This window comes from Ambystoma mexicanum, chromosome 5q, assembly GCF_040938575.1.
Source record: "Ambystoma mexicanum isolate Mex_15411 chromosome 5q, UKY_AmexF1_1, whole genome shotgun sequence".
Classification (NCBI taxonomy): domain Eukaryota; kingdom Metazoa; phylum Chordata; class Amphibia; order Caudata; family Ambystomatidae; genus Ambystoma; species Ambystoma mexicanum.
In genome coordinates, this window is record NC_090933.1 from 394,477,706 (window position 1) to 394,505,081 (window position 27,376).

The window sequence follows — 27,376 nt, forward strand, 5'->3', positions numbered from 1 at the left end:
GACCTAGCAGAAATCTATAATTGTGCCAATTTATAATAAGGGAGATCGGAATTATAGGCTGGTGGCATTACTGGATGTCCCAGGAAAACTTTTTGCACAGTTCATATTGAAAGACTAACATCTGGGCTGAGCTAAACAATATTCACGACCCCTTTCAATCTGGATTTATGCCTGGCCTTGGGACGTGATTAATTTACATACACTCCATATTATCAAACATCAGGAAAGGCAGAAACAACAGTCTCCGTATGCAGCATTTATTGATTTTCAGACCGCGTTCGATTCTGTGTCGAGAACTGTCATATTCCAAATTAAGTAAGGCTGCATGCCATTAACATCTGCAACATTGGATTAGAGAGTTCCACTCTAACACCATGGTACAAATAAGATTAGCTCTTGATGACAGTCTATCAACCTCTATAAAGACATATAGAGGTTTGAAGCAGGGCTGCCTTTTTAATTTTTTAATTTCAGACATTAGCGAAGGATTTTTAAATGTCATCTCAAATCCTCCTCGTCTGGCACAGCATGCAATCACCTGGCTCTTCTACGCCGATGATTTAGTTCTGCTGGCGAAGACCCCTCCGGATTGCATGCATTGCTGAATGAACTTGACAAGTATATTATTAATCATTTAAAATCTAAGGTTATCATCTTTGCCTCTATCCAGAAAAATCAAGCAAAATATGTTCCAGTGGATATTACAAGAAAAACCTTTGGAAGTAATCCGACAGTATAAATATCTAACGACCAGCTGTCAGAAGCTCCTCATTATTTTGACATTGCTAAAAGAAATTAAAACTGCAGTGGCTCAAGCAACCTTGATAAATCAGAAATATGGTAGATTCTCTCCAACACCAGTTCTAAAATTTTATATACAAAAAGCGGTACCATCTATGGTGCTGAGACTCGAAACTGGCGTGGTCAGGTGTATTGGACCGTATACACATCTCTTGATAAAAAGACCCAGACGCCAGAATCATTTGTAATGCAATTCCCTTCTGCAAGATAGTGTGATCTATTTATCTGATTCCACCTAAACATCTGGCAATCTAAAGGGGTCTTGGCCAAATGGAATTTAATTCAGGCCAATACCAATATCGGTCGGTTTTGTAAAAACGTGGCTGAATCAGAGACTCTCATGCACTTGATTGTCAATTCCTCCTAACTAATGATGTTAAGGAGGAAATATTTTGAAACAATTTTCTTTGGGCATCGATTGGTCCCACCAGAAATGTTTTGCACTATGCTATATAACATCATCAATGAGATTGGAAGTTGTGAACTTTTAATTGGTTTTTAAGTTGGACGAACAGGAAGATGTATAGAATACATTTTTTCTATGAGATGACATTATAAAAATATTGAAGAGAATGATATAAATGTAGAACAAGTTAGGTACTTTCTTACCTGGTAACGTTCTTTTGATGGGATGTTCCGACGACGTATTCCACATCTATGACAGGTAATCACCACAGCTATGCTGCTTCGGAAAATTTTCGGCGTCTGCGTCCTGTGTCGATGACGTCGATACGCTGTCCTCGAGGGCCTCTGTCGAGCCGATATCACCGGATGTTATAAGTAGGACGCACGACGCCCGTAGCCTCAGTTGTAGTTTTTCCCAGAACGTGTGGCACCAATCTTCTGCCAGTATGACTACAGAAAGCCTTGCGGAAACAGAAGCTGCAATCGCATAAGGAATTCTGTAAAGGGGCAGGCTGGGAGGGTTCTATGCGGAATACGTTGTCGGAAAATCCCATCGAAAGAACGTTACCAGGTAAGAACGTAGCTTGTTCTTCGAGGGGATTAGTTCCTCCGACGTATTCCACATCTACGACAGACTCCCAAAGCAGTACCAACGTATGGAGGTCGGAAAAGAATTTAGAATTTTAGAATGCCCAATTAAATTGCAGAATAGAGGACCGCCTTACCAGAGGCTAAATCTTGCCCATGGAAAAAATCCAGGGAGTAGTGCTTTACAAAAGTATGGACAGAGGCCCATGTGGCTGCTTCACAAATGTTGTGAATGGGAACACCCCTCTGCAGAGCAGTAGAGGCAGCCACACCACTGGTAGAATGGGCCTGTAAGCCTACCAGAAGGTCCTTACCCACCAGGCGGTAACATTCAGAAATTGTCAAGATAATCCATCTAGACAAAGTCTGCTTAGTAACAGCTCGTCACAAATGCCTTCCAGCGTATCCTACAAAGAGCTGATCGTCCACTCTGACCCGGGATATGCGTGAGATGTAGAAACTTAAAGCTCTCCCAGGATCCAACCTATGGAGCCTCTCCTCTTCCTTACCAGGATGCGGAGGAGGATAGAATGCCGGAAGAATGACCTTCTGGCTTAAATGAAATTCCGACACCACTTCGGAAGAAAAGAGGGATGAACCCCAAGGACAAACCTGTCCTTATGGAACACCGTGAAAGTTGGCTTAGCGGATAGTGCCTGCAACTCACTCACTCTGTGGGCGGAAGTAACCGCAACTAAAAATACAGTTTTAAAGGTCAACAGTCTCAAAGGACAAGAATGTAAAGGCTCAAACGTAGCTCCCACTAGGAATTTTAGAACCAGGTTGAAATCCCAACCGGGCACCTGGAAAGGTGACAGTGGGAACACATTAGGGAGCCCTTTCAGAAACTGAGAAATCAAAGGAATCTTAAAATAAGAACACTCCTCAGACGAGCGCTTAAATATGGACAGCGCCGCCAGGTAACCTTTAAATGGTACCCACTTGCAGGCCCTTGTGGGCTATCGAAAGCAAAAAAGACAGAACCACAGAAATGGCACAAGAAAAAGGATCCACATTCTTAACCCTGCAACAGTCGCCTAACTTTCTCCAACGGCAACGGTGCAGGGACTTGGTTGCAGGCCTTCTGGCCGAAAGCAACACCTCCATCACGTCTTCAGGGAGGTCCCAATCCTTATACCTCAACCTTTTAGAAGCCAAGCATGAAGGTTGAGAGTCTTGACCTCTGGCGGAGAACCTGACCCCCATCCCGTGAGAGCAGATTGTCTCGGTAAGGAAGACGGCGTGGAGGGAAGATGGACATGTCAAGAATGTCTGGGTACCAGGTTCTCCTGGCCCATGCCGGAGCAATGAGGATCATTCGGGAACCGCAGCACTTGCGGAATGACGGGGACTGGAGGAAACGCGTACAGCAGTGGGAAGGACCACTCCACTACAAACGCGTCCCCTAAGGCTCATCTTGGAGTAAATTCCTGCGAGCAGAATCTTTCACGCTACCGGTTGACACTGGTGGCAAAGAGATCCACTTGTGGGGTCCCCCAAAGGGCGAAGATCTCCAGGAGAATCTCTTGAGCCAGCTCCCACTCGTGAGAGACCGTGCTCTGCCTGCTCAGAGCGTCCGCCGCCTCGTTTTCATCTCCGGCCAGATGAACTGCTGAGATCGAAATTTCCTGCTGGATGGCCCAGAACCAGAGCTGCATCGCCTCTCTGCACACAGGGAGAGACCTCCCCCCCCCCCTTTTTGTTGAGGTAGTACATGGCCACTTTATTGTCCGTCAGAATCAGGACATTCTTCCCCCACACAGACGGCAGAAAAGCCTTCAGGGCTAGCCTGACTGCCATCAGCTCCAACAGATTGACATGGACTCTGGACTCCGACAGAGACCAATGACCGTTGACTGTCAACTCGTTGGCATGAGCTCCCCATCCCGTGAGGGATGCGTCCGTCACGATTGTCACCTCTGGCCAGCGTACCCAAAATGGAGCCCCCTTCATCAGATTGCCTTCGACGGCCCACCACAGAAGATCCTGGGCGACCGAGGGCGGCACCTGAACAGTATCCGACATCCTGCCGGAGGACTGTGACCACTGCATCTAGAGAGCCCACTGCAGAGATCTCATCCGCAGCCTGGCCTCTGGCACTAGGAGAATGCAGGATGCCATGAGGCCGAGCAACCTCAAGAACTCGAACGCCGGGAGACTCTGGGCATGTTGAAACTTGTTCACCATCTGCAGAACATGAGAAGCCCTCACCTGGGGAGGGAAACGCAGCCCCAGGGATGTGTCGAGCACTGCTCGGATGTACTGGAGCCGCTGGGTAGGTGTCAAGTGGGACTTCTTTAAGTTGAGGGAGAAGCCCAGCCTGCGAAGGTAGTGGCATGTGACTGACAGATGATCCAGGACTTGCTCGGGAAAGCGTGCCCTGATCAACCAATCATCCAGGTAGGGGTAGCCGTGAATCCCCCCTTTCTTGAGATACGCTGCCACCACCACCATGAGCTTGGTGAAGACCCTCGGGCGGAGGTCAATCCGAACGGCAGGACCCGAAACTGAAAGTGTGTGTCGCCAACCGTGAACCTCAGGTACTTCTTGTGCTTGGGCTGAATCGGCACATGAAAGTAAGCGTCCTTGAGGTCGAGAGACACCAACCAGTCCTGAAGTTGAAGGGCCTGGAGGACTTGACAGAGAGAGTAACCATCTTGAACTTGTCGTTCCTGAGGTGCTTGTTCAAACCACGCAAGTCCATGATGGGTCTCAATCCCCAGTCTTTCTTTGCAATCAAAAAATAAGGGGAATACCATCCCTTGTTCCTCTCCGCAACAGGCACCAGTTCTATGGCGCCTTTCTCCAGCAGGGATTTGATTTCCTGCGCAAGGAGCGGATCCGGACTCTTCAAAGAGAGATTCCCTGGTGGATTGTTGTGAGGCCTCCGCCGGAAAGGAAGACAGTAGCCGTGGGCTATGATCTCCAGAACCCACACATCTGAAGTAATGGCACGCCATTCTACAAGATGCTGCACCAGCCTTTCCCCAACCGGCAAACTATGGGACATGGCCTCATGACTGAGCTGAAGCGGCTGCAGCAGTGCCTGAGGGCAAAGAGGCAACTGGCCGAGCGGCCTTGGCACCTCGAGTACCCTGTTTTCCACCTCTGGTACTCCTACGTTGGTCCCTTTGACTTGCAGCTCCCCTCGATCTACCAAAGCTAGAGTAGTATCGAAAGGAACCTCCCTCCATTGATGTCCCCTAGGACAAAAAGACAGAGGTTGGCAGACTGCAGCGCTCAACAACTTCGCTGCAGCCTTTGAAGTCTACAACCTCTGATGGCTCTCGTCAGCCTTGCTGCCAAAAAGATGTTCACCATCAAAGGGCATGTTGAGAAGCCGGGTGTAATGCTCACCTGATTCCCACGGAGGCGCTGGTCTTGGCAGGGTGGTAACTGTATCTTGAAAGTGAAGTGCAGGACTCGATTGGCTTCCGGGGCTGGGCCTCTTCGCACTGTGAGTCTAACTCGAAGAGTAAGATGTCTTAGATAGGTGAATGCTGGACTCTCCATCTGCGTCAGGTGCAGGGTGCCATTACCAGTTCCTTCACTGGGTTGAAACGTAGGCCTCTTGACTTCAGAGGATTGCTAACCGTGGTTAACTGCACGAACGGTGAGTTTCCGGGCACCTTGAATGTCCTTAGGTCTTTTGGCGCGTGGGCACGTTAGTATGGAATAGGGCTCTGTATAATGTTCTTTTCAAATGGTGCCTTTTGTCTTGCAGGGCTCTTGAGGCGGAAGATGGTGGTTTGAAGAGAGCCGGAGTTCGAGCCAGCGCATAGGAATGAAGCGCTTGGAAGTGCGTAAGTAAGTGCCTGTTGCCTGCTTTCGAAATGCACTCCAACTGTCTCTTTTCTTTTGCAGGTATGAGTTCGGATGCTGAAGAGACTCTGGAAAACGCTGGGGTATTTGCAGGCGCCTAATTGTGGAGGGCGCGATGGCGCGTGGGTAAATAGCCTGCCTAATGTCTCTCCTTTTCTCTTTCAGGTGCAGGAATGCAGCGTTGAAGAAAACCGGAATTCGAGGGGTGCCGGTAAGTAAATTCCCCACAGGAATAATTATGCTTTTGTCTTCACAGGCTTTTATAATGGCAGAGGAGCAGCGGGAAGAGTTGGTAACTGCCGATGGATCAGGTGAGAAAAGCGCTGCGAGTTAATGTTGCTGTGCTAACCTGTTTCTTTGTCTTTGCAGGTGCTTCTGAAGCCTGGATACAAGAAAGGTAAGCTTTTGTTCTCACAGGTTCAGGATCGGAAGAATGAAGACTGGAACCGACACGGTGAGCGTTCTGCTGCAGATGCAGAATAACGCGAAGCACGTTGCATCAATCGGGTGTGGTTTAAATAGCCTTGGAGTGATGAGGCGTCTTCCTCCACTGCCTCGCCCAGGAAAGAAAAGAGTTCCTGTTCTAGAAGAGTTCCAGTGTTGTATCCAGGGAGTGGAGCCTGCCCCACCCAGGTAAGAAACAAGTCCCGGCTCGTAGAGGATTCCCATATGGCTGGTAAGTAAGCAGCATGGTCTGCTGCAGGTAAGTCCACCCAAGCATCTTTATACATGTTATGAGCCCGGCGCTTCCAGTGCCGGGACCAGTGATTTTGATGAGCCTGGTGCCACCGGCGCCAGGACAAGATCCAAAAGGTCCCAATGGGGACCGGCTGGTGCCTAGGATGAAGGTCAGAGGCCTGTTTCCAAGGACGTTGGGCTGGTCCTAGCCCCTTGGAAGCAGTGATCATGACAGCACCCCCCCTCAAGGCCCCTCCCAAGCGCGTCTTCTCCGGGGGTTTTGGCTTGTCGGGGTGATTTAGATGGAATTTCTTGACCAGACGAGGTGCATGTACATGTTCTGAGGGTTCCCAAGACCTTTCCTGGGGGCCGTATCTTTTCCAATCAACCAGGTAGTATAACTTAGATTTGGAGATTTTGGAGTCTAGGATGTTCTTTACTTCGAACTCAAGTTCTCCATCCACTAGAACAGGTTCTGGGAGTTTGGTCAATCGGGTTTCTGGTTGTACTGGTTTTAGTAGGGAGACATGGAATACTGGATGTATTTTCATATGAGAAGGCAATTCCAATTTGACAGCCACCGGATTAATTATGGCAGAGATGAGATAGGGTCCTAGGTATCTCGGGATGAAAGTGCGGGGTCCTTTTAGAGGCAGGTGCTTAGTGGATAACCAGACCTGATCTCCCACAGAGTAGTGAGGGGCCTCTTTACGGTGTAGATCCGCTCCTTTTTTGTATAGTGCTTTAGCTCTTTGCAGATGGGCAGTGGATTCTTTAAAAGCATGAGTGATCACCGAGTGCAAGTGATCCACAGCAGGTGTTTCGAGTTTTTGGGGAGGATCCAGGTTAGAGGTCCTAGGATGGGTTCCGTATAACAGGAAGAAGGGAGTTTTCCCGGTTCCAGAATGGATCGAATTGTTATAAGCATATTCAGCGATCCAAAGGATGTCCTTCCAAGGGTTTTCAGTTTGTTGGAGCATGCAACGTAAATATTGCTCCAGAGTTTGATTTGTCCTCTCGGTTTGTCCATCAGTTTGGGGATGGTGACTAGTTGAAAGTCTCACATCAATCTGGGCTAAGCGACAGCAACTTCGCCAAAAGTGGGAGATGAATGGACTTCCTCTATCAGAGACCAAAACCGACGGAAAACCGTGTAACCAAACAATGTTTTCTAAGAATTCTCGGGCTAACACTGAAGCTGAAGGTAGGCCCTTTAGGGGAATGAAGTGAGCCATCTTGGAGAATAGATCCATGACTACTAAAATGGTATTATACCCTGAGCACGGAGGTAAGTCAGTGATGAAATCCATGGACAGGGTATGGCATGGACAGGGAGGGATGTCAAGCGGGTGTAAGAGGCCGGCTGGTTTCTCCTTCTGGCTTTTATTCTGAGCACACACACCGCAGGAGATTACAAAGTCTCTAATGTCCTTCTTCCATGATGGCCACCAGAAATGTCTTTTGACCTTTTCCATGGTTTTGGTAATGCCAGGGTGGCCCTCCATTAATGAGTCATGATAACAGGAGATTACCTGTTTTTGTATTTTCTCACAGGGCAAGTACAATCGTCCTCGGAAATATGGTAGGTCTTGATCCACTGAGAAGTCCTTCCCCTTGAGATGCCAGTCCTGTAATTCTGCCGGAGTTAGGAGTGATTTGACCGTTGTCTCGATGTCTTCAAGGGATTGAGCGCTGACCAAACCCAAAACTCTGTTCAGGGATTATGGGTATTGGTTCAGGATTGGTCAAGTGTTCATCTATTCCCATCCGGGAGAGGGCATCTGCTTTTCCATTTTTACTGCCTGGTCGATAAGTAATTATAAAGTCAAACTCAGCGAAAAACAGAGCCCAGCGGAGCTGCCTGGAAGACTGAGCTTTGGCCGTCTTCAGATATTGTAAGTTGCGGTGATCTGTCATTACTGTGACTGTGTGTCTGGCTCCCAAAAGGTAATGCCGCCAGGCCTTAAAGGCCGATCTGATAGCTAGAAGTTCCTTGTCTGTAATTGAATAGTTGATCTCGGGAGCCGAGAATTTGCGAGACCAAAAGGCTACAGGATGTAATTGGTGTGTGACCGGATCTCTTTGTGATAAAACTGCCCCCATAGCTAGACTAGGAGCATCCGTTTCCACAATGTAGGGGAGTTCTGGACGAGGATGTTTTAGAACAGGTGCAGAAATGAATTTAACTTTTAAGTCCTGAAAGGCTTGTTCTGCCTCGGTAGACCACTCAAAACGTTTGTTCTTCTTTAACAGAGCGGTGATGGGTTGGACAATTCGAGAGAATTCAGGAATGAATCTACGGTAAAAGTTAGCGAAACCTAACATGCTTTGAACTCCTTTTACAGAGGTTGGTGAAGGCCACTTGATGATCGCATCGACTTTTTTCGAATCCATATGGACTCCGTTAGGTGACAATATGAATCCCAGGAACTCAACTTCAGTTACGTTGAAAACGCATTTTTCAAGCTTAGCAAAAAGGTTATGTTGACGTAATCTCTCGAGGACTTCTTTAACATGTTTCTGATGTTTCTCTTCAGATGATGAATAGACGAGGATGTCATCAATGTAGACAACACACAGATCGATGAGTTCTCTAAGGACATCGTTCATAAAATACTGGAAGGCGGCCGGAGCATTACAAAGTCCAAAGGGCATAACTTGATACTCAAATAGCCCATACTTGGTGCGGAAGGCCGTCTTCCATTCATCGCCCTCCTTTATTCGTACCAAATGGTAGGCTCCTCTGAGATCCAACTTTGTATATATACATGCGTCTTTGACTTGGTCCAGGAGTTCAGGGATCAAAGGTAACGGGTATCTGTTTTTAACGGTGATCTGATTCAGGGCGCGGTAATCTATACAAGTCCTAAGGTCTCCTTCCTTTTTCGGAACGAAGAACAAAGCCGAGGAAGCTGGAGATTTTGAAGGACGAATAAACCCGTTAGCTAGGTATTGGTCCAGATATTGTCTGAGGTGAAGATTCTCTGGCTCGGTGAGGGCATAAATCCTACTGCAAGGAGGAGTTGTTCCGGGTATCAGATCTATTTGACAGTCGTAAGACCTATGAGGAGGCAGGGTGTTAGCTTGGTCCTTCCGAAGGACGTCTTGGAATTCCTGGTATTCGGGAGGTAATTTGGGAACCTCAGAAGAGATTGCCGCCAATGAGACATCAGGCCGAGAATAACAAGTGGTCAAACATTCTGGAAACTGAACCGTCTTTGCTCGCCAATCGATCCGAGGATTGTGCTTCTCTAACCAAGGAATTCCCAGAATGATCTGGAACTGAGGGGCCTTGATCACATCGAACACGATTTTCTCCCGGTGTCCATCTTGGCTCACTAACGTCACTTCTTGGGTGGCGTGCGTTACTGGTCCGGAGGCTATCTCCGTGCCATCCACTGTAGTAATGACGTCTTTTACTGCCTTAGGGACAAGAAGTAGATTCATCCTTGATGCCATTTCATGATCCACATAATTACCGATTGCTCCGCTGTCGATGTAAGCTTCAATTGCATGCAAACGATCCGGACGTTCAGGGCTAATGAGGACCATAGGCACCACGAAATGCGAGGTCACGGGACAGATTTTAACGCTCGGCAAGAGGACCTCTACACTTGTCGGGCTAGGTCGTTTCCCTGTTCAGAATTTGTGGCACTGGTATCTGCGGCTCCTACAGCCTTCTTAGCTGGTTTCACTGGACAGTCTCGAAGAAAGTGCCCCGAGTTTCCACAATAGAGGCATAATTGCAGCTGTCTTCTTCTTTCCCGCTCCTTTTGGGTTAAAGGTCCTTTCATGCCCCCCATTTGCCTGGGTTCCACAGTGTCAGCTCCCCTAGTAGAGGTCTGCGGTTTGGAAAACACTCGGGTATCAAATTTGGAACGATCAGCCTTCCTGTTCTGTAATCTGTGGTCCAATTGAACAACTAGGTCAATATAGTCTGAGCAGTCTTGTGGAGGATTCACAACTTGAGCTAACACATCCTTGAGCTCTCCACGCAGGCCTCTGTAGAAAAGCGTAATTCTCTTATCCTCAGGCCATTGAGTTTCCACTATAAGTCTGTTGAATGATGCGATGTAAGTCAAAAGGTCTTGATTACCCTGTCGTAACGAAAGGAGTTCATTGTCCAAGGCCTGCCCTTGTGCATGTCTTGCGAACAGTTTCTCCATGCTGGACTGGAAAGCCTGGAAATTATGAAGAACCGGATCATCCTGAGTGACTAAAGGGATCGACCAATCTGCGGCACTGCCACTGAGATAAGAAAGCACGAAGGCCCCCTTGGCCTGATCTGTTGGGAAGGCTGCTGGCCTACATAAGAAGTGTAAGCGGCACTGGTTAATGAACACTGCAAATCTCTTTGGGTCACCAGAAAAGCGTTCGGGCGGAGCCAAGGGCACATTACCGGGTAGATTGATTTGCATTGGGTTTGTGGAGGATGCTGAAGGATAGTTTCCTTCTGAAGCGGGCAGAGGTGTTTGCAATTGCCTAGCGAGGTCATCTGTTCGCTCCTTGGATATAATCAGCTCTCTTCTTAGAGCGTTCGTTTCCTGACGAGCTGCATGTACTTCCGCTTTTAGTTCCCCAAGTAACTGGGTCAATTGATCGGTATCTGAGGTTTCCATTGCGCCTGGGTAGGAGTTTTGCGGTTGGCTTTGCGTTCTGTAACGCTCACCTGATTCCCACGGAGGCGCTGGTCTTGGCAGGGTGGTAACTGTATCTTGAAAGTGAAGTGCAGGACTCGATTGGCTTCCGGGGCTGGGCCTCTTCGCACTGTGAGTCTAACTCGAAGAGTAAGATGTCTTAGATAGGTGAATGCTGGACTCTCCATCTGCGTCAGGTGCAGGGTGCCGTTACCAGTTCCTTCACTGGGTTGAAACGTAGGCCTCTTGACTTCAAAGGATTGCTAACCGTCGTTAACTGCACAAACGGTGAGTTTCCGGGCACCTTGAATGTCCTTACAGTCTTTTGGCGCGTGGGCACGTTAGTATGGAATAGGGCTCTGTATAATGTTCTTTTCAAATGGTGCCTTTTGTCTTGCAGGGCTCTTGAGGCGGAAGATGGTGGTTTGAAGAGAGCCGGAGTTCGAGCCAGCGCATAGGAATGAGGCGCTTGGAAGTGCGTACCTAAGTGCCTGTTGCCTGCTTTCGAAATGCACTCCAACTGTCTCTTTTCTTTTGCAGGTATGAGTTTGGATGCTGAAGAGACTCTGGAAAACGCCAGGGTATTTGCAGGCGCCTAATTGTGGAGGGCGCGATGGCGCGTGGGTAAATAGCCTGCCTAATGTCTCTCCTTTTCTCTTTCAGGTGCAGGAATGCAGCGTTGAAGAAAACCGGAATTCGAGGGGTGCCGGTAAGTAAATTCCCCACAGGAATAATTATGCTTTTGTCTTCACAGGCTTTTATAATGGCGGAGGAGCAGCGCGAAGAGTTGGTAACTGCCGATGGATCAGGTGAGAAAAGCGCTGCGAGTGAAGGTTGCTCTGCTAACCTGTTGTTTCTTTGTCTTTGCAGGTGCTTCTGAAGGCTGGATACAAGAAAGGTAAGCTTTTGTTCTCACAGGTTCAGGATCGGAAGAATGAAGACTGGAACCGACACGGTGAGCGTTCTGCTGCAGATGCAGAATAACGCGAAGCACGTTGCATCAATCGGGTGTGGTTTAAATAGCCTTGGAGTGATGAGGCGTCTTCCTCCACTGCCTCGCCCAGGAAAGAAAAGAGTTCCTGTTCTAGAAGAGTTCCAGTGTTGTATCCAGGGAGTGGAGCCTGCCCCACCCAGGTAAGAAACTAGTCCCAGCTCGTAGAGGATTCCCATATGGCTGGTAAGTAAGCAGCATGGTCTGCTGCAGGTAAGTCCACCCAAGCATCTTTGTACATATGAGCCCGGCGCTTCCAGTGCCGGGACCAGTGATTTTGATGAGCCTGGTGCCACCGGCGCCAGGACAAGGTCTAAAAGGTACCAATGGGGACCGGCTGGTGCCTAGGATGAAGGTTAGAGGCCTGTTTCCAAGGACGTTGGGCTGGTCCTTGCCCCTTGGAAGCAGTAATCATGACAGCGGGCTTGTACATCAGGAGCAAACCCCAACTTCTGCAACCACGCAAATCTGCGCATCACGGTGATCGCCGCCATGGACCGGCTGACACAGTCTGCCACGTCCAGACCCGATTGAATGGATTCACACATGGCATCCTTGCCATCCTGAACAAGGGCAAGAAAGCAATCCCGTCCCTCCCCTTCGGGAATATGTTCAGTTGCCAATTAAACACAATTCCACAGAGTGTGAGTGAAACGTGCTAAGGCACACACTGAGTTGGCTGCTTTCAAAGCCATACCCCCTGAAGAAAAGACTTTCTTCGCCCAACCGTCAAAACGTTTATCATCCCCATCAGGAGGGATAGTAGAGTACAATGCCTGCTTTGCTGGGGACGTAGCCACCTGCACCAGCAAACTCTCCGGAGTAGGGTGCATGGACAAGTAGCCGGGGTCGCCACTGGCTGGGCGGTACTTTTTCAGCAACGACTTACCCACTGCCAGAAGACTCTCGGGAGCAGTCCAAGCCGCCGCCACCCTTCTTTGCAAGGCCATATGGAACAGCAGTTCCGGGTCAGTTGATGGACCTTGATCCAAGCTATCTGTCAGGTCATCCTGCAGAAAATCCACTGGTGGTGCAGACCACCCCAAGTACTCAGTCACCCTCGACATGAGCCACCGGTATGAAGACTCAGCGTGCATGCCAGGCTCAGGCCTGCTGAACTCAACCTCCGGAGGTGTGTCCAGACCACTGGCGTTGTGCAAAGACTGACGCAGGTCTTCAATCTGGCTATGACCAGGCAATAGGTCGTCAGGAACCTCATCAGGAACCAAAACTTCCTCAGACCCTTCCTCCACCTTAGAAATATAATCCAGAGGCTGGAACAAATCCCTGCAAGAAAAAGGCTCAAATACAGGACTCACTGACTTCTTCAGGGCCTTCCTCAGAATTTCCACCGAAGCACGGAGTACCCCCGGTAAAGCCTCCACAAAAGGAGTTGTGGGCATCGACGGAATCAGCGTCGAGCGTGGCGCCGATGGCTTGGACACAGGCCTCGAGGGCACAGCCCTGAGCGTGTCCTTCGACGGTCTCGCCGCTGATGGCGTCGACGACTTCCTCGGAGGCGGAGGCTCAATAGAGTCCCTCGACGGACATGGCGCTGATGGCGTCGAGGTCTTCTTAGAAGACCTCACAGGTTCTGCCGCTCTCTAGGGCGTCGAGGACCGGGACCTGGAGCAGGCACGGTTAGAGCGATCCACCTTGTCTGATCGGGACCTCAACAGCTCCCGTTGATCGTGCCGACCGCCCGAGCCCGAAGGCGTGCGAGCGGTGGTCCTAGCACGTTCCTTGCCGGCTTCCTTCGAAGGCGCGGACGGAACGGAGCCCTGCGATTGAAAAATCACCATCATCTCTGTAAGAAATGCATCCCATTCCGCAGGAGAGGAATGCTTGTTGGGACAAGCAACCCGCCGTCTGGCGGAGTCCTCGGACGAGGAAGGCAACCGGTAATGGCGCTTCCGCAAGTGCCTCGAAGAGGCAGAGGAATGGTGGGAACCACTCCGGGACCGAGACCCCCTGGACTTACTCCAACATATCAGAGAGTCGCCCCTCGAATCGTCGGTCGAAAGCCCAGCGGATTAGGACTTTCAGGGTTTGGAAACCCTACCTACAGAAAGCTTCTTCCGCTCCTGCAAGGCCTTCGACATTAACGACTGGCAATCGTCACAGTCATCGGTGGCGTGGTCCTCGCCGAGGCACCAGAGGCAGAGGTTGTGCGGGTCCGTAAGTGACATCTTGGAGCCGCAGTCCCAACACTTCTTGAATCCCGACCGAAGGGTAGAAGACGACGAAGACATGATATCTTCACAAAAACAGCAAGTTCGACCAACCGAAAGAATCAGAAGAACCGAGGCGCGCAGAGATTTCCGAAGCGAACACGTTTGCATCGTGCGTCCTACTAATAACATCCGGTGACGTCGGCTTGACAGAGGCCCTCGAGGACAGCGTATCGACGTCATCGACACAGGACGCAGAAAATTCTCTGAAGCAGCACAGCGGTGGTGATTACCTGTCATAGATGTGGAATACGTCGGAGGAACCAATCCCCTCGAAACATTTCAATATTGAAATAATCCTATATCACAACTTTGTGATGTACTGAATAATTGTTGTATGATTTTTCTTTTTTTTACTTTTTATCAGATGTTGATGAATTGAATTTTGTAACTTTTACATTTCTCTAATATGTACTATATTGAAAAGTTGTTTCAACAAAAGTATCAATAAAAAAATATATATATATGACTAACGGTCTCTTGAAATATGGTACCTCCTCCAACATGTACTTTAAGATTGAAAGCGTCACCAAGTATCCCAATCTGGAGCCCCAGATTAGCCAAATGTAACAAAAAGGACACCACCATAGGTGTACTGCACATAAAAGGGTCCACATCCTTTTCCCTACACCAGCTGCAGAATTTGTTCCAACGGCAGCATTATAAAGGATGTTGTTGCTGGCCTTCTGGCCAACAGCAAAATCTCCATTAAGTCATCCAATACTTATAGCTCAACCTCTCAGAAACCATGCGTGAAAGTTGAATGTTTGGAGAACACAACCCCCCCCTCTCGCAAGAGAAGGTCCTCTCTTTGCGGAAAACGCATTGGAGGGCAGAAGGACATGTCCAGAAGATCTGGGTACCACATTCACCTGGCCCAATGCATGGCAATTAGGATCATGATTTCCCAAACTTTCTCAACCTCCTGATCACGTGAGGAATAACGGGGAATGGAGGAAATGCGCACAGGAATGGAAACTTCCAGTCCACTACAAAGGTGTCTCTTACAGCTCGTCTTGGGGGAAATTCCCTGGAGCAGAATAATGCGCACTTCTGGTTGACACTGGACGTGAACAGATCCACTTGAGGGTTTCCCCAAAAGGTGAAGATCTCTTGAAGGACTTCCTGAGCTAGTTCCCACTCGTGGGAGACTGTGCTTTGCCTGCTCAGAGCGTCTGCTGATGTGTCCTCCTTTACAGCAAGGTGAACCGATGATAGGGAGATTTCTTTTTGAGTTGCCCAGAACCAGAGCTGCATCGCCTCTCCGCACAGTGGTAGTGAACCTATGCCTCCTCTTTTGTTGAGGTAGTACAAGGCCACTGTAATGTTTGTCATTATCAGGACATGCTTTCCCCGTACAGAGGGCAGAAATGCCTTCAGCGCTAGTCCGAATGCCCTCAGCTCAAAAGGTTGATGTGCAGTTTGGACTCCGATGGAGACCAACAATCACTGGTTGTCACTAATTGGCGTGGGCTACCCACCCTGTGAGTGAGGCGTACGTCACTACTGTTATCTCCAGCCATGGTTGTCAAAAAGGTTCTCCCTTCAGAATGTTGTCATTGCAGGCCCACCATACAAGATCATGGGTTACTCTGCTTGGAACCTGAAGAAGGTCTGACATCTTGCCTGAGAATTGAGACCACAGAGTCCTGTGGGATCTCATTCTCAGGCGAGCCTGTGGCACCAGGAAAATACAGGATGCCATGAGGCCGAGCAACATTAAAAAGTCAAAGGCCGGGAGGGGGCGTGGCTAGCCGAGGACGCTGGTGGATGCCTATTTGGTGAGCTCTGGGACTCCTTCCCCATCCAAAGGCCCCAAAACCCCCTAAAAAGACTTAATTACCCAGGGAATCAGCTCTGGGGGTGCCTGAATGCCTGGGGAGCAAGCTGTGCCAATCTGAGAGGCAACAGAGCTCTCGTGGTGGAGTAGCGAGCGGAAAAGCGAGGAGCCCAACGGTCCTAGCCAAAATGGCGGACAGAACGCATGATGTTGGCACCGGGGGGAAGGCCAGATCGCCCGCAGAGAAGAAGTGAGCCGAATGGCAGGGAGCCCGACGGGGTCCCGAATACTCAGAAAGTGTCCCATCTTGGGCTGCCGGCGGTCGTGTAAGGGGTGCCCCGGCTCGGCGATCAGAGCCGAAGCGCCCTGTTGGAAAGCCCCCCCCCCCAGCCTGACAGCTGAAAGCTTCAAGATGGGTTCTGAGGACAGGAGCCCAAGTAGAATCGGGTAAGGAGGCACTGGGGGTGGCAGGGATAGATGCATGAGGAGCAATAAGCCTCGCTGCCCGGAGTGCGCCGCAGCGAGGATCCTGAACATGCAGTGTGTCACCCGGCGGGTACTGAGGGGCCCAGGGCGGGCTGCTGAAGCCATCTGCAACTCCCTGCAAGGGCTCCGAAGTGCCAAGTGTTGCTTGGTGGGCGCAATGGCGTGCCGACGGCTGCACATGGCGGGCTGCAGAAATGCATCCGCGCCCCACAGCAGGAGGGCAGTGAGGGAGCCGCCTGGGAATATCCGTGCCCGAAAATCACCCAGCAAGCGAAACTACACCAGCTCAGGTGCGCATCCCTAAGAGGACTGTGGGAACCATCCGTGCTCTCAGCAAGACAGCTCTGAGTGAGCTGCTGCAGAATTTTGTTGGAAGGCGAGGCTCCGAGTTTTCAAGGAGCAACCCAGCAAGCAATATGCCAGCGCAAACAACTGGGAAAAGGAAGCATTGTAGACAATTGGCGCATGATCACCGAATGGTGAGCCAAAAGTGATGAAGAGGCACTGAGGAGCGCCCCAGTACAGGTGTGCCCCCACTTGAGGGGTAAAGACCGGCGGGGGCACAAGGAAAACCTCAACCCTGTCTGAGCAGTGCGAACAGTAAACCCCTATAGCCCACAGACACTCAGCAGCCTAATAGCGCCCATGAAAAGGTAGAGATCCACATGTCACACCGAGACAAGCAGCTGAAGGGCTTAACACTGGCTACAAGTACACAAGCGTCTAGGGGGTGAAGAGATAACAGGGAGTGTTCCGGAACATTGAACCACTCACTAAGAGGGCTAAACAATTAAGGGCAACCAATGTTGCGCCGCGAAATTGGCAAGACGAGGGCTGCCACTGTCGCGGTAGTCCGGGCAGCGAGATACTGCAGATGTACACACCCCCGGGGAGCAGCACAATTGGCGGAACTGTATGGCGTGATAAGTAGGGCTCAAGTGGAGTCCGGCAACCCCCGGATCACACATGCTGGTCCTTGAGGGTGCACAGCACAAGAGGGGCACTCGGAAAGGGGGTGCGGGGTGCCCCTATCAGTGCATGGCGGCTGAGGACTCACGACAGCCCAAGCGCCATCTGCCCTGAGCAGGTAACAAAATGATATCAGCGGTGCCCAAGACCAGTACAGTAAGCGAGAGCACTCCTCTTCCTCTACACAGGCAAAATAACCAAACTAACGACAAAAGCGAAAGGCTCGATGTCGGCAGATATCAAAGCCCTGATGCAATCTGCAGGGACTCAGAAACGCAGCCAACTACAGGCGATGGCCCAAATACACTCCCCTATAGCAGAGGGTCCAAGAGAGGCGGAGGAACCCCCAATCAGGAAATCAGACCTGCTAGCAATGTTGCAGGAGCTAAAAAAGGACATTAAAGACAGCACATTAGACCTTGCCAAGTCCATCGCGGATCTCAATAAAGGGGTCATTGCAGTAGAGAGAAGGATTGACGAGGTGGAGACCACGGTCACTGCACAAGGGCAAGAGCAAGATGAGCTAGCCAAAAGGGTGCAGGAACTCGAACAGCAAATGGAGCGGGTCCAAAGCAGACAGGAGGACGCCGAGAATAGGTCCAGGCGATACAATATACGAATCCGCGGGATTCCGAAGTCCGTGGCAGACTCCAACCTGCAACAATATGTGACAGACCTGTTCCAGCAAATCTTGGGTAAGGAGGACGAAAGAGATATAGTCCTGGACCGAACACATAGGGTCGACTCCACGTTTCAACTCAATAAAAACCGGATTCTAGATGTGCTGACCCAGATACACCTATTCCAACTGAAAGAGGCTATCATGCGAGCCGCACGGAAAAAGGAACCCATAAGCTTTCAGTCCACCCCTATTTACTTACATCAGGACCTGGCTCAAGCTACTCTCAATAAGAGGAAGCAGATGAGGGTGGTTATAGACTGGCTGAGAACTAGGAATGTACGCTACCGGCGGGCATTCCCGACGGGACTCCGCTTAGAGTGGAAAGGACAGCGACATGTGATCATGAAGGAAGAGGACATGGCGGAGCACATGAGGTAGGAAGAGGGCCGTGAAGGCAACGATAAAGAGGTCCTCACCTCTAGGTGGGGAGAGGGAAGGTAGAGCTGAAAGGGAATTATGGAAACCAGCGCGCCCCCGACCAGATCCCAAATTTCCCGGGAGAAAGTAGACCCGGTGAGTCCCGGTGGCATTGCCATGGGGAATATTCTAGTTAAAGTTCAAGGGGTGGGGGGGGCATGGCTTGAAGGCCATGTGAGTAGACATGCTCTGGAAGAGCTACTGGAGATCCTGCACTCATTCGGAAGAAAAGTGTGGTTGCACTAGCCGTTCGATGTCAGAAACATAGGCATCAGCCTATGAATATATGAGGAACAATTGCTGATAAGCCAGAACCCACATAATCTAAGCAATGGCAGTTAGGGGCGAGCAAAGCCCCCCGGAGACGCAGACTGGAGTAAACAAAATGGCGGTCGCCCGATACAAAGGAGGAGAAACACGCAGAGGAGGAATCCCGTGTGTGAACGGCCGCAGGGAAGGCCAGGTGAGGCGAGTGTGCACCTCTGGGGAGTCACCGATGCGTATGTTTGTCCCCGTTGGCTCCAACTGCCTGGAGCGGGCTTTAGAGACCGTCTGAGGCGGAGGGGCGGTCGGCGCTAAGACCGCGCCTGGGCTGGCAGGCGAAGCGGACCTCGCGGTCTGAATAGTGGAGGCGCCCCATACGTCCTGGGGCGAGTGAGGGCAAGTGGCGGGCTCCGATCCTGTGCGAGCGCAGGAAGCTGGGGACTGCAGCTTTGTAATTGCTGCGCCCACATGTAAGCCTCCCAGCCCGTGGATGTTCGGTGGTGGCCTGGAGGCGAAATGAGAAGCGCCCGGGTGGCGCTGCAGGTCGCAACGATCATCGGTTCCGATTCCAGGACCAGATAAGCAGAATGCCTCATAAAGGAACAAAACAGATTACCACGTTTAACTTCCTCCTCATACCATTGGTGAAGGAATTAACTGTACTGAATCACACACGGAAACACTGATGCCATCCTCACACGGCTCTTTCGAAAAAGAAGAGGGAGAGAGCAGACCGGCAGGCTTCTGCAGACGGCCTCTGGCAGGTCAGGTGGGTGGCTTGATGGGACTGTGAGCTGCTGGCACCCCCCCACGCAAGCTACTTGGGTGGCACTACAATAAATTGCAAACTCCCCCACTCCATGGTTGGGGGGAGAGCACTCTGGCCAACTGATGGGCCCAGTAGGCGGTAGGCCCAGAATGAAGATGGATGCTGTGGAGACCATAGGCATGGACTGACTCTCGGAACTAAGTGCCCCAAACAGCGGCAGATACCAAACGTCCTTGAATAAGGGGAGCATGTGTAATGGGAGGAATGCATAATAATAGTGGAAGGAAATAACATTGTTACGTGGGAGGCCACAATCCACTCCAGTGGCTAATCATTGGCTCCCAGATACCCCTTACGCGGCCCGCCTGGGCCCCAGCGCCAATAGCAGTTTTAGCGCATGGGGACTGGTGAGAGGAGAGGTTTGGTCACGATTCCTAGGCACGACAGCATGTCCAGCAAACCACTAAGGAATAAGGGTAAGCAGCCCACGCTGGAAGAGTACGTCAGGACACCACCGGGCCCTGAGGGAACCAAGAACAAGGAGAAAATCCCCGCCGGGAGCGCAGCCACAATGGGCACCAACCAGGAGGTCCTGGCGGCTATTGCGGATCTGAAAGTAGCCTGGGAGACCAAATTGGGTCTGGCTATGACTGAATTGAAAGCAGCACTGGAGCTGAAAGTAGGGGCAGTGCAGTGCAGGAGGAAGTGAACCTTCTCTGACAAGATGTCAGGTCTCTGGCAGAACGCACAGAAAATCTGGAAAAGGAAGTGGGCCCGAAGACAGCGGACTGCGCAACACAAAGCAGACCTTCATGCCCTAGTGCAACGCATGGGCAATCTGGAGTGCAGGGCGGAGGAGGCAGAGGGACACGCCCAAAGGAATAACATCCGTATTGTTGGTCTACCAGAGGGAGCTGAGGGATCCAACCCTACGGAGTTCGTTGAATCAATGCTGTTGCAGGAGATAACTGGAGGAGTTTTGTCCCAGGGGTTCGCGGTGGAAAGGGCGCATAGGGCTGTTATGAGGAAGCTGCCGCCGGGCAACCCCCCCTAGGCCGGTGATCGCTAAGATCCTCAAATATCGGGACTGTGAAAGAATCCTTGAACACTTCCGAAAGGGCTGAATACAGAGAGGGTCAGCAAATATTACCGCATACCCATATTATACCCTGATGGTACAGCGTAGCTGCATGAACTTTGGGACTGTCAAAAGAAGATTGCGTGAAGCAGGCTACAGGTACATGCTGCTTTACCCAGCCAAACTGAAGATGTTTCACAAAGACTGGACCTTGTTCTTCGAAACCCCGGAAGAAGCTATGAGGTGGCTTGACACGCAAAAGCTGCCCCCCAGAGTCAGGCATCCAGATGGGAGAAGGAGATGGAAGAGATAAGTTAGCTATGGAGGGGGTGCCAGAGGGTGTTGTGGAACAAGACCATGGGACTTGATTAAAGTAATTGATGTAGCGTATGGGCCGGCATGATGAGGCTGAAATGCAACATGATCCGTGAGCACTGAGACTTTAAGCTAGCTAGGGAGCCTCGAAGAGCTAGTCCTCGTACCCCCACTTAGAGTAGCTTAGTTAGGTTACCGGTAGTCCGGTGACACCCTGCCGGGCTTCTGTCCTCGGAACACCGGGGCAGAACCAGAGGTGGGGTCGCCTGAGATCCAGGGATGGAGCTGGGCATTTGTTGGGGTCGGGGGGGATGGAGGGAGGGAAAGGGAGGTGTGTTGGGGTTTTGTTGTTGGGAAAAGGGGGGAGGGGGGAGGGGGAGTTTGCTGGGGGTGTGTGGGTAATGAGCCAATATGGGAATTTAAACAGGCGGGATGGTGGGCAGAGAGGGAGGGCAGGATATTGTAAACATGGCATTGGGGTGTCTTAGAGTAGTCACCTGGAATGTTAGGGGTCTCAACAGTTATCTTAAGCGCAATAAAGTTATGATGCATTTGAAAAGGATGAGGGTGGACATAGCATTATTGCAGGAGACCCACCTCACCAGCGAGAAACTGGAGGTGGTAAAGAGGAAGTGGAGGGGGTGCATAGCAGGGGCCACATATTCGGCTTACGCAAGAGGAGTTATTACCTGGGTAGCACCCCACGTGCCATTCCAGTTACTTCAGTCCACGGGAGATGCGAAGGTAGACTGATCGTCATGAGGTGGATGTTGGAAAACCGGGAAGTGAGTATTATAAACTTATATGCCCCCAATCAGGACACAGTGGACTACTTTCGGACCCTGTATGGCAAGATTAGCCCCCTACTACGTGGCAGGATCCTATGGGGAGGGGACTTTAATTGTGTACTGAATCGAAAGCTGGATAGATCAGACAATAAGCTAGACAAGCCCACCCCAGCTGCAAAGGTGCTAATGGCTCTCCTGAGAGACTTTGATCTTGTGGATGTCTGGAGGCAATTGCACCCAGTAGATAGACAATACTCGCACTATGCGGCACCACATGACTTGCACACGAGATTGGACTACGTGTTTGTCGCAGCCGATTTGGTAAGCAGGATGGGTGCGGAATACAAGGCTAGAGTGCTCTCGGACCACTCCCCTTTGGTCCTTGAGTGGCAACACAAACCCCTTAGGTCACGGATTCCGACGTGGAGTCTCAGAGTTGAGGCTCTGCAGGACTCAGGATTCTGGGAGGATTTAAGGGAGGAGATCACAGAGTACTTTGAGATTAACACTGGCAGGGTCAGATCGATGGGCACGGTATGGGAGGCATTCAAAGTGGTGGTGCGGGGGGTTGCCATGTCAAAATCCAGAGGGCTCCAGGGGGATATAGAACGAGAGCTGAGGGGAACGGAGGAAGAGCTGGAAGACATTATGCATAGGATGGGGCTAGGATGAGACAGCTGCAACAAGCTAGTTGTGAACATTGGGAAAGGCTATGTAAATTAAGCTATAAGAAATACGTGGAGAAGCAGCATGCCGGGGGGGGGGACACAAACCTGGAAGGTTGTTAGCCTGGCTATACAAGAGCGAGACACCAAGGGCTGCGACCCCGGAAATCAGAGGGGAGGGAGGTCAAATTTTGGACACTCAGGAGGGAGTGAATGACGAGTTCCTTAGATACTACTAACGGCTCTATGAGGACCCAGGTGGAGTTGGGGACAAAGAAATCCGGGACGCGCTAGAAGACATGGACCTGCCCACCTTGGACGACTCGGAACGGGCAGACCTGGACGCCCCAATCCCGATAGAAGAGCTTGAGTTAGTGATTCGACACCTGCCCACTTGTAAAGCTCCGGGGTCAGACGGGCTCCCGAGCGAATTTGACAAAACCTATAAACAGGAGCTGCTACCCCCGTTGCTGGCTATGCTTAATGAGTCGTATGAGCAAGGCAGGTTGCCGGAATCCTTGCGTGAGGCAGTGATTATTCCGCTATTAATGCCGGGTAAGCCGAGCACAGACTGTGGGTCTTACCGACCCCTGTCGATGCTTAACCAAGACAGCAAAATCCACACAGCAGTGCTGGCAAACATGCTTAAGCGTGTCATTAACAAACTGACCAAACAGGCTACGTCCCTGGTAGGAATATAACTGATAACCATAGGAGGCTGCATCACATCATCGATCAGACAGAGGGAGACCCTGGTGAGCTGGCGATTGCCTCGCTTGACGCGGTCAAGGCTTTCGACTCAGTGAGATGGCCATGGCTGATGGTGGCTCTAGAAGCTTTTGGAATGGGACCAGGGTATCTTCGGTGGGTTAAGATGGTATATAGTTCCCCGATTGCCAGGGTCAAACGGGAGCCACAATCTCAGACAAACGGCAATTTAGCAGGGGCACCAGACAGGGCTGCCCCTGGTCACCCATGTTGTATATATTAGCGTATGAGCCGCTGGCTGTCTGTCTTAGACAACAATATGGAGAAATTGGGATACGTACCACAGGCAGACCACATCTCATTTCATTATACGCTGACAATATACTCTTGTACCTGCGTTTCCCAGAAGAGAATACACAATACATCCTAGAGGTGATTGAACGTTATGCCGCCCTTTCCGGCATAGCGGTAAATCCCAAGAAACCCAGCATGTTTCCCTTAGGGAGATACAGATTTGTCTCGCCAGGGGGATTGCCGGTATTGCCAATACCCTGGCTGCCTAGGCGTAGGGTGCTGGAGATGGCACGGCTGCTGGTGCTTGGCTGGGAGGTGTGGCATAGAGCATGGCGGCTAGCAGGATACCCGGCTCCATTTTCCATGCAGGTACCGTTGGCGGCACTATGCAGAGAAGACCCCCAATTGATACATAGGGTCTGTAGATATTGGGAACCCGTGGGCTTGGCCACTCTGGGGGAACATATGGCAGGATGGAGTAGCGCTAGAATTCCAGGAACTGACTGAGGATACAGGGGTGCATAAAGGGCAACATACAACCCACTCCAGACTAGTTAAGCAGGTGCAAGAAAAATGGCCGGCGGGGGTGCTCACAGAACAACCGGATGCCACTATGGAGATGATATATGACGTTTTGGAGGGTGGGCACGAGATATCCTGCATATACGAGCTACTGGGGTCCAAAGTGGGAAGGGAATTGTCCCTATTGAGGCAGGTCTGGGAGGAGGAGGTGGGAGAGCCTACGACGGACGGGTTGTGGGACAGAGCCCAGAGATACCATAAGAAAGTGTCCCGAAACGCAAGGCTCCAACAAATCCAATTATACGTCACACATAGGGGATATCTGACCCCCAGTAAGATTGCTAGGTTTGGGGGCCAGATGATCCAGAGATGCCCCAGGTGCGGGGAGGAGAAAGCCGGGATGTTACACACGTTCTGGGCTTGTCCGGAGGTGGGTAGATTTTGGGATGAACTGAAAACATGCCTGGCTGAAAAAGGTATCAAGCTGGAGGTGGAGTTGGCCTGGAAATGTATGCTAGGAGGTTTCCCCAGGCCACATCATCTGAAGCACATTAGCAAGATGAAGGATTTCATGGTGTGCCCCCCCAGCCCGATCACAGTGAGGATGACATGGACGAGGGAAGGATAACTGACCCGCCTGAGGACGTGCAGGCTGATTATTTGGACTTTATGGCTGAAGTTGGGAGGCGGCGGGGGGGGGGGGGGAGTGGGACTGCAGAATATAGCTTGTAATGTTACCTTGTTAGACATGGATATGGAAGTCCTAATTATTGTAATGTTTGGTTTGTTGTTATAAAATAATAAAAAATGTTTTAAAAAAAAGTTCAAGGGGTTGTTACACGTTGGGGATTTCAGGGGGAAACCAAGGATAATGGCATTTGGGGGAAGGCCACATATAGCACACTTGGACACTAAAGGGGGATGGATCGGAGGTACAGCACTGGGGTAGGCTTGTGGGTACAACTGAACCAATGGGCGACTTAACTTTCGTTACATTAAACGTCCAGGGGGTCAACTCCCCCATAATAAGGAAGTCTATAAGACTACAGGTATGAGCAATAAATCCCCTTTGATATCAGTCTGTAGATTTAGTTGGTAGCTGTGGCTAAGCAGTCAGACTTATCTCAAGAGGGAGATGCGCAGTATTCAGGGTTTACACAATAGGGCTACAATACTATGGCGCAAGGAAACACTGACCAAAGCTTTGTATTAAAATAAAGAATATATATATATTTATTTTACACACTTCTAGTTGAACACAATAATCAGTTATTAAAGCAAGTTAAAATCGGTCAAGAAAAGTATACACAACTCCCTGGTTAAATTGTAGACAAGTTTGAGCAACAGTGAAAACTGAGCAAAACGGCACAGTGAAAACCAAACACAAATGGCACTCTAGCAATTTCTCACAAGGGAGGGAAAGCACAAGATATACAGGAATATATTCTTACACACCCTAGCAACACTTCCCATAAATTTGTGAACAAGTTTAGGCAAGGCAGTACTTTAGCATAGAGAATACTATGAAAACCGAGCAAAATGGCACTTCACAAGTTTTAAAAGATGGAAGAAAAAGAGTCAGTGGTACAGGGCAAAGAGCCCAGGAGCAAAATGTTCTTGTAGCTGCAGTCAAGTCTTTGGTTAACGATTCGAAAAGGTGGATGCAGAAGGTGAGAGACAATGTTAGACGATAGGGGCGGCCAACACAACAGGTAGGTAAAGGATTTAAAACACCTTTAGCACTACCACTCGAAAAGGGAGGCCTGGTGCAACAAAGTACCTTAAAATGAAGAAGAGGCTCCTGCGTTGGCGGTTGTTCCTGGTAGTTCCTGTCGTTCGGGGGATCCAGCAGAGGAAGAGAGGCTCTCGTCGTGGAGGAAGGTTCGAGTTACTGCACTACCCAGGGATGAAACCAGCCGCAGTGCTGCCAAACAAAATAAAAGGTACGCTCCTTTAAATCACAGTCCGGGTGGACGGCTGCCTGGCTATTCGGCCTCCAAGTGCAGGGCACTGGCGATTCGACCAAGGCAGGTCCGGAAGGCGATAGGCAAACTGGTTGGCCCCACCAGCTCAAGGGAAGAAGGCTCTTTCAGATGAAGATCTGCTCTCGTTGTGTGGAGAAAAGTGTTGAGACGCTGCAGCAGGGCTTCACCGGTGGTTCAGTCGTTGCAGATGTCTTTGGCTTCTCTCCTCTTCGGTTCCTCAGTTCCAGTGGCGACGCCTTGCTATTCCAGTCCTCAGGACCCTGCTTTTATGCAAAAAGATCCCCATTCATACAGCCTAGCTGTCACTCACACAGTGGAGTTGTCATCTTGACGGGAGACCCTCCAGCCTATCAGGTTAGAGTGCGACATGAGTTGCTGTGGCAATTCTGTCCAGGGGTCCTACTCCTGCTCCCACACAATGGACCCACCCCAGACTCAGTGGCGCCGAAAGGAGGGCTTCTTGGCAGAAGCCCGCCAAAAGGACAAACAAAGGATCCCCAACCTGGGTTAGGAGTTGAGAGAAAGACATGTGAAAGATGGGTAGGAGTGGGGGGAAAAGCTCACTCTTGCCAAGTGAAAAAAAATAAACTCCAGAAATCCAGCAAAGTTGCTGGTGGGACTCGCTAGGTAAGGGAAATTAGCCATTGAATGAGAATTCTCCCTAACACCCATTTGGGCCACTGGCCCATAAGCCAGAATTTACTCCAGGGATGCAGCCTGACTTCTGGACACACTGGGGAGGGGGGGGGAGCAGGCCCTGGCACTGAGAGAACTTTACGCGGAGGGGGTTACCTAACATTTGAGGGTTGTAAGGCTAAATTCCACATTCCTGAGAGGGAACGCTTTAATTACATTCAAATTAGACATTGGATTACGAAATTACGAACATGGAGGTCTGGGAGAGAGCAACTCGGGACCCAATAGGATTGGAACTCACTGTAAAGGAGGGAAGTGCGGAAAAAGGGGTTTTAAGACTATCGGTTGATGGGGGAGGCAGACCCAGAAGAGACCTACCGTACATGCAGAAATAGGAAATAGATGTGGGGAAACCAATCTCGGAGGAGACATGGAGTCGCATATGGCATTGAGCCGCCAAAGGCTCCAGATGTGCCTCAATCGAAGAGGCGGTGTACAAACTATGTCTGAGGTGGTATATGTTGCCACAATTTATGCACTCGACTAACCCAGACTATCGCATGTCATGTTGGAGGGGATGCGGGCAACCTGGGGACCTAATCCACATGTGGTGGACCTGCCCAGTGGCGGAGGCTTACTGGAAGGAGATCCTGAGCCATATTAGGGAGATAGTGGGGACACAATTGCCTTTTGACCCGGTGTTAGTTCTACTGGGCGAAGCGGTCTAAGGATGCTACGTGAGCACTGGAAACAAGGCTTGCCTTATCAAACACATGCTGAGTGCAGCCAGAATCACCTTGGCGCAGGTGTGGAAGAATTAATAGGGGCCGGTAGTGGCCATGTGGTGGGTGAGACTCTGGGGGGT

The 27,376-nt window shown here is 50.5% G+C and overlaps 1 protein-coding gene across 1 annotated transcript in view; it reads right to left on the reverse strand.

The window, feature by feature from the left end:
• The window catches only part of ROCK1 (Rho associated coiled-coil containing protein kinase 1), a 3,300,884-nt gene that overhangs the window by 2,462,975 nt on the left and 810,533 nt on the right, over positions 1-27,376 (reverse strand). The window lies entirely within an intron of this gene.